The following is a 12,999-nucleotide window of genomic DNA, read 5'->3' as shown; positions in this document are numbered from 1 at the left end:
ATGGAGGCGGTTCAGATATCGATGGATATTTTTATTTTTAGTACCTACAAAGGAAAGAGGAAAAACGGAACCCTTATAGGATCACTTTGCTGTCTGTCTTTCTGTCCGTCTGCCCGTCTGTCCGTCTGTTATGTCTGTCAAGAGAATCTATTAGATACTTCCCGTTGACCTAGAATCATGTTTGGTAGGTAGGTAGGTCTTATAGCAATAGTAAAGGAAACAATCCGAAAACCATTAATTAGTAGTTATATCACAACAAAAATATTAAAATGTGTGCATTATTTATTTTATTTTATATTTATTAAACTTATAGAATACACAGGGCATTTTTGTTACATTCAGTGCCATAAAAACCACAGAATGAACAAATAATTAGTATTTTCAATTTCCAAAGTAAGATAAATATACCAAGTGGGGTAACATATTATGAAAGGGCTTTACCTGTACATTCTAAACGAGATATTTTTATTAATGCATAATAGTTTTTGATTTATCGTGTACAATGTCGGAAAAATGCCCGAGTACGGAACCCTCGGTACGCGAGTCTAACTCGCACTTGGCTGGTTTTTTTTTTGAAAAAACTTAAAAAGTCGAAGTCGTGTAAAAAGCATTTAATCAATGTAAAAGAGTCGGCAAATTAAATATTATGACGAATTCCGCGGACAAACAGCCAATCGTTACGTTGAATTCCGATTTCATTTCGGAAATCAATCGTTATGCATAAGTAAATTATTCTTTGCAACTTCGACAGTATGATTTTTGCTATTAAAATCACCACGAATATGAAAATGGGAGCGAGAATTTTATTTGTTTAACATAATAACTTCAATTAACTTTAATTCTTATCTCATAAGCTCCATGATTTTCCGGGATAAAAAGAGCCCCATATATTCGTTTCCGGGATGCAATTTACAGATTTGTATATTGTAAGGATTCAGAAACAGGCAAGCCTTCAAACAAACAAAAAATCAAACAATCCAACATTATGTATTTAAATGATATAGATGTGGATAGTGGTTTTTTTTTTGATTTTTTAAAAAAAAGAATATTAGCCATTTTTAATCATGATTAACATTCCCCTTTCCCCTCCAACTAAGCGTTAAGCTTGTACTAGGAGTGGGTACGACAATAGTGCAACGGGTGGGTTTGAACCGGCGACCTTTCGGATTTCAGCCCGCTCCTATAACCGTTGAGCTATTGAGACTTATTTTATTTATTTGACTCGCAGGTCGCTCCAGCAACGCGCATGACTTCAATTACTTAGTTTATCTATGCACTATGATGTTAGTTAGTTACACTTACCCTCATTAAGGTTAACGTCAATGCCCAACAACGTCATAATTATCGCGATAATCAACGCGTTAAACTGAGTGGCCACACTTGAACGGTTAATGCCTAATGCCAATTGCATTGGGGTTAAAATCGTCTAGCGACAAACGGCATTGTGAATGCCATTGTACGTTCATCGTGAATACATCTACGTGAAACGCCGTGCGTAATAATATTGTAAATCGAATCTCTGAAAACGTAAACGCCGACTGTCTTGCTAATTCTTCTCGGTAGAAAAGACTTTCCGAACCGGTGCACTGGTATCATCAAATGCATCAAGCATTTGATAAATCAAAAGTACTTTTTTTACATACTTTTTTAAATTTATATTGCGCTTGACTGCAATCAGACCTGCAATGTGACCAGTCGTTTGTGGGAATGAGTGTAATATTTTATAATAAAATTCCACAATCAATTTTAGACTTGCCTTTACACAAGTTTAAAAAATCTATTAAAAGTATGCTCCTGAAAAAAGCTTATTATACAATCGAAGATTATGTAAATGACAAAAAAGCTTGGATTTGACTCGCTCCAGCAACACACGGCGCTGCAATTGATTGTATACAGTATGGCATATTATTGTAAATTGTACATTTGAAAAGAGCAACCGCCGAGTTTCTTGCGGGTTCTTCTCGGTAGGAACGGCATTCCGAACCAGTGGTAGATTATTTTGACGATTCAAAAGCACTTGTAAAAGTTTAATTGAATAAAAATAATTTGAATTTGAATTTTGTGCTGACGAGTGATGATGCAGCCTAAGATGAAGCGCGCTTGCCTACAAGATGACTGTTTACTCTTGACTTGACGAAGTTACATGTTAAAAGTGGAGTGGAAAGGTTTATTTAAATGAAAAACCTTTCCATTTCTTTTTCTAATCAGAGTATTTCTGTGTATCCAGACATATCTACTGCTATCTGAACTTTTCAGTTAACCTGAACAAATTCAACTACTATTTGTGTTTGCAAGAAAAATACAATAGTTAGATATCGTTGTATGGAGTATATTTTTGTTGCGAGCGCTGGGTTTTTGATAGCGCAGAGTATGTTCTAGAAATATAGGTAGCTTTGTTAACCTGAAAATATCTATATCATTACTTTAGAAGGAAAACTGTTTTGTAGTTTTTGACCTAGTGTAGTAAAAACTGCACCTACTTATAGCCGATGCCCGCGATTTAGGTTTTTAAAAATCCCGCGGAAAATAATTGATTTTCTGGGATCAAAAGTAGCCTATGTAAAGTATCCAGGATATTATCTATCTCCATTCTGAATTTCAGCCAAATCCGTCTAGCGGATTTCAGTCCGCTCCTATAACCGTTGAGCTATTGAGACTTAATTTATCTACGCTGATATCATATTAATATCTAATTTATGGTTATCCCGTTATCAGCTTGACATAATGTTTTCTAATTAAAACATCAGCTATAAACAATATTCATGAACCAAATTATGATAATAATTATAGCCCACTAAAAACTATTTCACCACTGATTTGTAATTACAAAATGTATTTAAAACACTAGAAAATTGCTTCACAAAAATTTTTAATTGCTCCAAAATTTAGATTGCAATAATTAATTTAGTTCAAAAATATTAATAGAGTTTAAAATATGAAATGTAGAATATTTTTACAACACTGCGTTTTATCACGTTCCATTTTTTGTGATATAACTAAGTTTAGTTTTAACTTTAATACCTACATTAACAGGGCTCTCTCCGTCACTCGCTTCATACAATCGTAGTTCCAATTTCATTTGAATATTAAGCAACCAAAGTCCATGAAATTTTGCGGACATATTCTAGAAACTAATATCTGTGTCTGTGGTGTTTTAGATTTTTCTAAAAATATGTAGTTTTAAAATTACAGGGGCTCAAAGGGGTATGTAAATTATGTAAATTTTTAAGACCGCGTAACTTTGAAATTGAATATTTTAACAGAAATCTAGAAAAACACAAACATAGATATTAGTTTCTAGAATATGTCTGCAAAATATCATGGACTTTGGTTGCTTAATTATATTCAAATGAAATTGGAACTACGTTTGTATGAAGCGAGTGACGGAGAGAGCCCTCTTAATAGATAGCTGGTGCCCGCGACTTTACCGCGTGGATTGAGGTTTCTAAAAATCCCGTGGGAACTCTTTGATTTTTCGGGGTAAAAAAAAAGTAAAATGAAATAAAAAGTCTTCCTTGTAAATGTCCTTCCCCGGGGTGCAAGCTATCTCTTTATCTTTCGTCGAAATTGGTTAAGCGTATGCCTGGTTAAACGCACCCACCAAAGTTCATGATTCTAGGCCAACGGAAAGTACCCTATATGTATTCTTACGACAGATAGACAGACAAACAGACAGGCAGACAACAAAGTGATACTATAAGGGTTCCGTTTTTCCCGTTGAGGTGTGAACCCTAAAAATGTGTTAATTGTTACTGGAAGTTTTAAATTTAGGTCGCGATAGTTTCTCTACGGGAAACAAAAGCTTTAATTATGATACAAAGTAAAAACAGCTTGAAATAAAATTAAAACGTTTTAAAAACGTTTTTACGGTTTACTTAACATTTCGGCAGAGTCGAAACGTTGATTTTTCCAAAATATTTCAAATCATACTGAATTTTATTTTAATGAAATCATTGTTATATGATGCGTAAAGCGGCCACGTGCGAGTCAGAATCGCGCACCGAGGGTTCCGTACTCAAATATTTTTTCCGACATTTTGCACGATAAATCAAAAACTACTATGCATAAAAATGAATAAAAATCTGTTTTAGAATGTACAGATAAAGCCCTATCATATGATACCCCACTTGGTATAGTTATCTTACTTTGAAAATTGAAAATACTAATTTTTTCATGAACACATTTTAATTTTTTTCCATGGTATAACCATAAATTCACGGTTTTTTTTTATTTTTTCCTTTACTTGTGCTAAAGACCTACAAAAAGTCACCATAGACGATGTCGCTTAAGGCTACCTCCGTACAAAATAGGATGGTAAAGGCCTTTAACCGAATGTGATAATTCATTTGGTCGTTTTACTGCGTATAAAATGTACCGCCCACAGCGGTTAGGCGGTAGGTATTACAGTACCTACTCGCAAACTGGGTTTACGACGTCGTAACTTCTTGGAATTTCATACAGTAATGAGTAATTATTGCTGAAAACCTCGCGAATGTGGTGCTGAAGGAAAATCCGCAATTGTTTTATTTCATTTATTTATTTTTAAAGTGGAAAAGAAAAAAAAGTTGACAGGGAAGCCACTTAGCTCTATAAGAGATCTCTACCAGTGACCCTTGGCAATGCAAGAGGTTGTAAAGGGAGTAGAATAGGTACAAAAAATATTATATTTTACTATTTCAAACTAGCCATATATTAATGTACTTGCTGTTTGTTTCTAAATTTATAGATTAGCGCTTGGTTGCAAGTGATGATGCAGCCTAAGGTGGAACGCGCTTGCCTAGAAGATGCCTATTCACTCTTGACTTAAAGGTTGGTACATATTATATTAAAAGTGTACGGAAAACTAATGCCGGAGGGTCATTCCATATCCTAGCGATTCGAATTAGAAACGAGGAAGCAAATCGCTTCAAAGGTCCGTGGAATTTCGATTATGTATGGTTTCAGAGTGCAAAAAAAGTTGCATCAATCACTCCTACAATACATTATTTGCCTATGTCAAAAAAACTAAGGAATCATTAAATAGAGGGTGTTCCAAAATACGTAAAATCCACGTCCTTTCTTTGTTTTATATGTAAACCATTTTATCTTATCGACTAAACTAAAAACACGTTAAATGATTGTGACGTCACATGCCAGTATTTCATAGCTGAGCGCGTGTATTAACGTTTGACAAAAAAATAGGTACTCATTTGACTAGTTGTCAAACCTCGGAATTCAAGTGTTGTGATTGGCTGAATCTCTGGTATTCTTGGCTGCAACAATCATCGGTGTCACTTCACTTTGTTTGTGGGCTTTGCGTCTAAGAATACCTACGATTGGTTCTTACAATCTGTATTATTATATTATAACCTAGCGTACAGCGATTTGGCGGTGGGGATTAACAATATAATTTCGCGACTAGGTTTACGACGTCGTAACCTCCTGAAATTTCATACAGTACTTAATGAGTAATTATTATCGCTACAACCTCGCGAATGCATCGCTGCGGTGTTATCCGGAAATTGAGTTAAAAAGGCAGTATTTTACGGAATAGTGAAAAATAAATAAATTTTAACTACACTCCTTCAAATTTTAACAAAACTCATTAAAATTTTAACTACATTCCTTCAAATTTTAAAATAACACATTGTGTTTGTAGATTTTTAACACGATTGCTAGAGTCCAGTCCACCTTTTCGGGATCTTCGAAACAAGTCAAAAAAAGTTTTCTTTCTTTTTTATCAAGAATTTACTACACACCTTTCCCCGACTCTGATGTACATTATACCTAAGATACTGGAGAGTTCTCCTAAAAAATTCTTCAGACCGCAATTAACAGTTTATTTTTAAGCGTATATTAAGTAAATGAATGTTGAAATAAGTACCTTATAACCAAACGGACTGTAAATGCCTGCTAATATAGCGCAATACACACAGTGTGTTTCCCCGGGGAGGCATTAAGCGCCGTGCTATCGCCGGAAACGTTGGCGTTTAGGCGTTGGTTCCGTGCTATGTTTCCTTTGCGCGATGTCGGGCCACTAGAAGTGTCAATGTAATGGACTAAGAGCCAGCGAGGGCCAGACTTTCGTTATTTTATAAAAGCTGTAGGTTTGGGATAACATCCAACTGAGAGCGCAGCGTGGGACAATATTCAACCCGCTGGACGACGACCTAAAGAAGGTAGCAGAAAATAGGTGGATGAGGAAGGCGGACCGTCTGTGGTGGTGCGCTCTCGAAAAGGCAGGCCAGCAGTGGACGCAAATAGGTTGATTAAATTGATTGATTGATTCTAACGAGCGAGAAGTGGGGAGAGAGAGATTGAGTAGTGGGCCGGCGAAGAGAGAAGAGGGGTGGAGTTTAAAGCGGTTGTCGGGCTGCGGTTGGACATAACCCTTCCCTAAAGAGCGCCACCACACCCGGTCTTCAGCCTTCCTCATCCAGCCACTTCCCGCCAGCCGCTTTATATCTTCAGTCCATCGTGCCAGCGGGCGTCCCACACTTCACTTGCTTATACGCGGTCTCTACGCAAGGACTTTCCGGCTCCAACGGCCATCGCCTCTACGACAGGCATGGCCTGCCCACTGCCACTTCAGTTTGGGCTATTTCAGTGACCTTGGATCTCCTCATTTCGGATACTCAAAACTTCCTGTTGATTTATAACAATCATACCTGGTTTTGACACTAGACTAATGAAGTATGCGCTAAAAAATATAACCTGAAATTGTAAATCGTTTCCAGTACCTCTATACCCGTCTAGCGCGGGGACCTGTGCATCGAAACGGGAACATATACCAATCGACTGCATTTACGCGAGGATGTGAACGACTTCCGCCCGTGTTCCGTACGCGATAAGGGCGATAACCGCCTGTACAACCATTGAATTTTATGCAAGCAATTTTATGCCATAAATTGCTGTGAAATACGGGCGATTGTGCGCTGCAGCGTAATTGGGTGTTTGATAAGTTTCGGTTGATACTTTACGGGACCTACGTTAGGTTTCTATTTTATTATCATTTTGTAATACATGGTACAATACCTATTTATTTACCTACTAGATGATACCCGCGACTTCATCTGCGTGGATTTAGGTTTTCAAAAATCCCGTGGGAGCTTTTGCTTTTCTGGGACAAAAAGTTACCTAAAAAATTTACGGGACGCAAGCTATCTCTGTGCCAAATTTAAGATAACAAATTTATTACCTACCTTTAAAAATCCCGTGGGAACTCGTTGATTTTCGAGGATAAAAAGTAGCCTACGGAAGGAAAGTAGAGACGGACGTAGGCTAGGCTAACTCTGGACCGTGAAAAACTAGCAGACAGACAGACAGACACTCTCTAGTATTTATATTAAATATAAGTATGTATATGGATTTAAGATATTAAATAATACCTTTCTTAGAAAAACATTCCCTACATGCTAACCTACGTAAAAAGTTTGGCATCACATCTCTAACTTTTAACTAGAGCAACCGCCGAGTTTCTTGCTTCTTCTTCTCGGTAGGAACGGCATTCCGAACCAGTGGTAAATTATTTGACGATTCAAAAGCACTTGTAAAAGTTTATTTGAATAAAAATCTATTCTATTCTAAAATCTATTCTATTCTATTCTTATGCTTTTCGGCATCATACGTTTTCAGCAATTAAATATCGCTTACTTTAACGGTGAAGGAAAACATCGTGGGGAAACTTGCCTGAAAGTTCATCAATGAAGTTACATTTGATTGCAGGTTTGATAGGACAATATTCTAATGAAAACCAAACTATGTATGGAAAGTACTTGGGAGTGCGCTAGGATTACTTCTCATAAATACAAGTGTAAATTAAAAATTTATAACACCCTCGACAAGTGAAGGTTACAGTAACTAGATAAGAGCTGATAACTTTCAAACGGCTGAACGGATTTTCTTGGATTATAGCTAAGAACACTCTCGATCAAGCCACCTTTCAAACAAAAAAAAAACTAAATTAAAATCGGTTCATTCGTTTAGGAGCTACGATGCCACAGACACACAGATACACACGTCAAACTTATAACACCCCTCTTTTTGGATCGGGGGGTAATAAATACATCGCGTCGTAGAAAAGGCAAAGAAATGGCAAGGAATAATAGAGGAATAAACAAAAACGGCTCAGTCACCTTGCAGGTGTAATGTCGTAACTCGCTGTGAGCGTGCGTGGCGCGCTAATAAAGGCAATAACTCAAATTTTTCTCATTTCTGATATAAAGGACAGGCATTCCGCACTTGACATGGCCGTAACTCTCCGTTATGCGATATTTTATGGCGAGCCTTATCTACGTACTTAGTTAAATAGAGAGTAGAGACTAATATATGCATCATCATCATGATTATTCCATCGCCGTCGCACTACTGAGCACGGGACTCTGAATGAGAAGGACTTAAAATCTACCCTGGCCAAGTACGGATTGGCAGACCTCACACACCTTTGAGAACAGGTCATAGGTTGCAGGTTATAGGTGGGTTGTTGCCAATAATATTCCCTACTTATAAGCAAACTAGAGAATGCTCGCGACTTTGTCCGCGTGGATTTAGGTTTTTAAGATCCCGTGGGAACTGTTCGATTTTCCGGGATAAAAAGTTGTCTATGTCAATTACAGGGACGCAAGCTACCTCGGTACCGTTCATACAAATCGGTTTAGCGAATGGGTTTTAGGGAATCCCGTGGGAACTCTTTGGTTTTACGGGATAAAAAGTAGCCTATGTCCGTCCCCGGGATATAAGCTAACCCTGTACCAAATTTTGTCAGAATCAGTTAAACTGTTGTGCCGTGAAAACGTAGCAGACAGACAGATAGACACACTTTCGCATTTATAATATTATATGGATAAACAGACAGATAAACTTGCAATCTTATTAATAACACCAGTAGTAGAACTTATTAGAATAATTTGCATATCGTAATAACCCCTTGCTCACACGGCGTCAAGTTTTATCGGATCTTGTAATCGTATGCTTGTGCAATCATACACTATTGTATTGAAAATTGTACATACTAAATGTTACCACTTATTTTCCAGATCTGTTATTTTAGAGCTCCGTAACCGAAGCCAACGGAACTATTACTAAGCCTTCGCTGTCCATCCGTCTGTCCGTCCGTCCGACTGTCTGTCACGAGCTGTATCTCATGAACCGTAATAGATGGAGAGTTGAAATTTTGACAGAATATGTATTTCTTTTGCACTATAACGACTTAATTACAAACAAAATGACCACCATGAAAATTTTAGAAAAATAGTATGTAAGATTTTACAAAACAATTCATGTGTGGGTCCAACTCACGCTTTTTTAGTACGACCGGACCGATTTGCAGTTGCAAAATCGGATAAGCCGTATCCGTTTTTTATCGGAACCTACAATCGTGTGCGCTTGTATGAACGAGTACATTGGATTGGAACACATCGGATCTTACAAAAATCATTTCCCGCTAGTAAATCGGATGTATCAGTGTGAACGGGCGCTAACTTGAGTGGAATTGACTCAATTTCTAGATGATACTGTCACGTTCCATCGTGAAAGTCATCTAATTTTCACTAATAGACTTTATCTAGTTATCTATGGCTCAGCGTAAATTCGGTAAGTTTAATTAAATAATTTTAACAGGGCTCTCTCCGTCACTTACTCCATACAATCGTAGTTCCAATTTCATTTGAATATTAAGCAACCAAAGTCCATGAAATTTTGCAGACATATTCTAGAAACTAATATCTGTGCCTGTGGTGTTTTAGATTTTTTTTTAAATATGTAATTTTAAAATTACAGTGGCTCAAAGATTTGAATGTAAATTTTTAAGACCGCGTTAGTTTGAAACCGTATATTTTAACAGAAATCTGGAAAACCACAGGCATAGATATTAGTTTCTAGAATATGTCTGCAAAATTCATGGACTTTGGTTGCTTAATATTCATATTAAATAGGAACTACGTTTGTATGGAGCGAGTGACGGAGAGACCCCTCTTAACGCGCTATGAGTTTGTTCACATCGGTTCGCTGGAAGGGAAACTTTCGTGATATTTCGGAATTGGATTTTCGAATTTACATAAATTATTATCGTCGTTATTTTTCTACCTCTTTAATAGGTATGTTTTTGATATTTTAACCATTGCTTTTCAACTAACAAAACTATTGCTTGCAACGTTTATATTACAAAAACTAACTACCTGATGCCCGCGACTTCATCAGTGGTTTTTAAAAATCTCGCGAGGAAAACATTCCTTTTCTTCATGTTCATGATGCTGACGGCAAACAAGGTTCAACCAGTTTAGGACATAAAAATTGTCTAAAACTATAAAACAGAACCTGCATAATTTTACTTAGCCTAAGAACTTGTACAAAAAAGACTGAAACTATGGAACTAAAGCTAAATGGTTCACCATTTTGCTTTCTAAACCTTTTTATATAATGTCTGCTACAAAAGACCCGTTCTTTCAGCCCGAAAATGATTTCGGCCGCTGGAACAGTATTGAAAAACAATCTGCATGCATGAACGTTTTTAAGAACTAGTGATGGGCCATAAATCATAAGTAGCAAGTGAAAAATAGCAGTGTAATAAGCGGCGATAGTCTAAAGGACCGCCGCAAGACTTCTATGGTCTCCCTTCTAATTTTGTCATTTGACTGGAGAATCTGGACACTGACATAACAATTTAAACCTTTGATTTGAAGTATAATATATTAGCTGATTCCCGCGACTTCGTTCCCTTGGATAAAGGTTTTTAAAAATCCCGTGGGAATTCTTTGATTTTCCGGGATAAAAAGTAGCCTATGTGTTAATCCAGGGTATAATTTATCTCCATTCCTTTCAACCAAATCCATCCAGTAGTTTTTGCGTGAAAGAGTAACAAACATACATCCATACATACATACAATCTTTCGCGTTTATAATATTATAGTAGGATACAGATTGACTTCGAATACTTTACTTTCTAATATAACACGCTTATTAATTTGCCGAGTATCTACAACATAATACACCTGTGAAATCACTGTGAAGTCCATCAATGAAAATGATTTAATAGTAGCAATACTGTCCGTCGCTATTGAGAACGATGTTGAAGGAAAAATCCAGGCTTTTCGCTTGGCGAGCGATTTCCTTTGATTGTTGTGAGAGGTCAGTTTCTTAAAGAACTTTTTGCGTATGAGCTTTTACGCAAATTGGGCTGCAAGTACTTTGTAGGTTCTTATTGGGTATGAATTTAAAGTACTTCTTTAGAAAAATCCATCCTGAAGTATAAAATCATTTTGCATTCATTCTTCATAAGGTATTTCATAAGGTCTCTTTAAATGCCCGTGCCTTATTCCGCTTGGAAGGAGCTCTTTGACGATGCTACCGGATTGAAGATTAGAATGTCCGTTTTCAGGATGCAAGCTATAAAAGTAGCGATTTTTTCAAAATCAGCGTGGATGGGTTTTGAAAAGTTAACAGAGGGACTGACACACATTTTCGTAATTTTAGGGTACCATACCTCAAAAGGGAACCCTAGTAGGAACATATCGTTGTCTGTCTGACTTTTTGTCTGTAAGTCTGTCGTGTCTGCCAAGAAAACCTATAAGGCACTTCCCGTTGACCTAGAATCATGAAATTTTACAGGTAGGTAGGTAGGTCTTATTAGCACAAGTAAAGTAATAAAATCCGAAACCTTGAATTTATGGTTAGGTACTTGCATATCAAAAAACAAACGTGTTCATGAACAAATAATTAATTAGTATTTTTAATTTTCAAACTATATCACGTAGGTTATCATTTATGAAAGGAAAATTATATTCCTTTACATTCTAATACAGTTTTTATTTTATTTTATATTATATTTTAAAAACCTGAATCTACGCGGACAAAGTCGCGGGCAAAAGATAGTAGTCTATAAGACGACAAGTTTTAATTAGACTCAAGGCTCAGGTGACCCAAAAATGACCTCAAAACAGTTTATGATGAGGAACCACGCGACGGTTTCTGAGATTAAAGCGAACAACATAACGGTGAACAGACACGTATCGCGTACATAAAGATAACTGTGGGCCGGGATCCCGACGGCAATTATTTATTCCGGGACCACCGTCCGAGATATAAGCTTAAGCGATTTAATACTCTTGGACCGTCTAAGACATAGACTGAAGCGGTTTGGTAATATATTTTATAGAAGCAGGCGATCAAGACTAAAGACTCCTTCACATACAAGGATTCATTTGGAACCTACGTACCTTTAGTTTTATGTTTCCGAAAATAGTTAATATCACCATCACTATAGTGAAAAATATAATTTTTGAACTTCAAACATTATAAACCCTAAAAATATACCTAATGTTTCTTGCTGCTACAAGAGCATTCTCAAGAGATTAGAGATGTTGAATTCACGATTTCACCAAATTTTTTTGTTTGTAAAATATTTTATCAAAATAAGCTCGTTCTTCTTTAGGCATCATGGATTCTGTAAATCCGTTGCTTCTTTTTGGAGATTTTAATTACTTATAAACGGATAGTCTAAACTAGGTCACCTAAAGGTGCCCTTAATTAGTTTATGATGAGGTTTCTGAGATTAAAGCGAACTGAACAACATAACGGTGAACAGACACGTATCGCGCACATAAAGATAACTGTGCCCCGTCCCGACGGCAATTATTTATTCCGGGAGCACCGTCCAGGTCATAAACTGAAGCGGTTTAATGTACAAAGTATTTTATAGAAGGCGTTTTACGCTAAGCGTTCACAAGTAAGCTTCACAGTTAGAATAAAACTATGTATAGTGATACAGTGCTGTTCAGAACACAAAAAACAAGCCGTTCATAGGTATTGAATTATGGTCCTCAACTGTATGGTTTATAAAAACCTAATTCCACATAAACTAAGTAACAGGATTGAGCCCTGAAAATCAGACTTCACACGGGATAAAAAAAACCTAAATCGGAGACGGAGATAGGCTCCTTTTTATACCGCAAAATCAGAAAGTTCGCGCGGGATTTTAAAATTCTAAGTCCACGCAAATAAAGTCACGGGTATCATCTAGTAAGT

At 36.7% G+C, this 12,999-nt stretch overlaps 1 protein-coding gene across 1 annotated transcript in view; it reads right to left on the bottom strand.

Moving 5' to 3' along the window:
- LOC123877016 (hemicentin-2-like) overlaps positions 1-12,999 on the bottom strand; it is a 125,442-nt gene that overhangs the window by 67,811 nt on the left and 44,632 nt on the right. The window lies entirely within an intron of this gene.

This window comes from Maniola jurtina, chromosome 22 (genome assembly GCF_905333055.1).
Source record: "Maniola jurtina chromosome 22, ilManJurt1.1, whole genome shotgun sequence".
NCBI classification, from domain to species: domain Eukaryota; kingdom Metazoa; phylum Arthropoda; class Insecta; order Lepidoptera; family Nymphalidae; genus Maniola; species Maniola jurtina.
The sequence above is the reverse complement of the archived record's forward strand: the minus strand, read 5'-3'. Positions and strand labels throughout refer to the sequence as shown.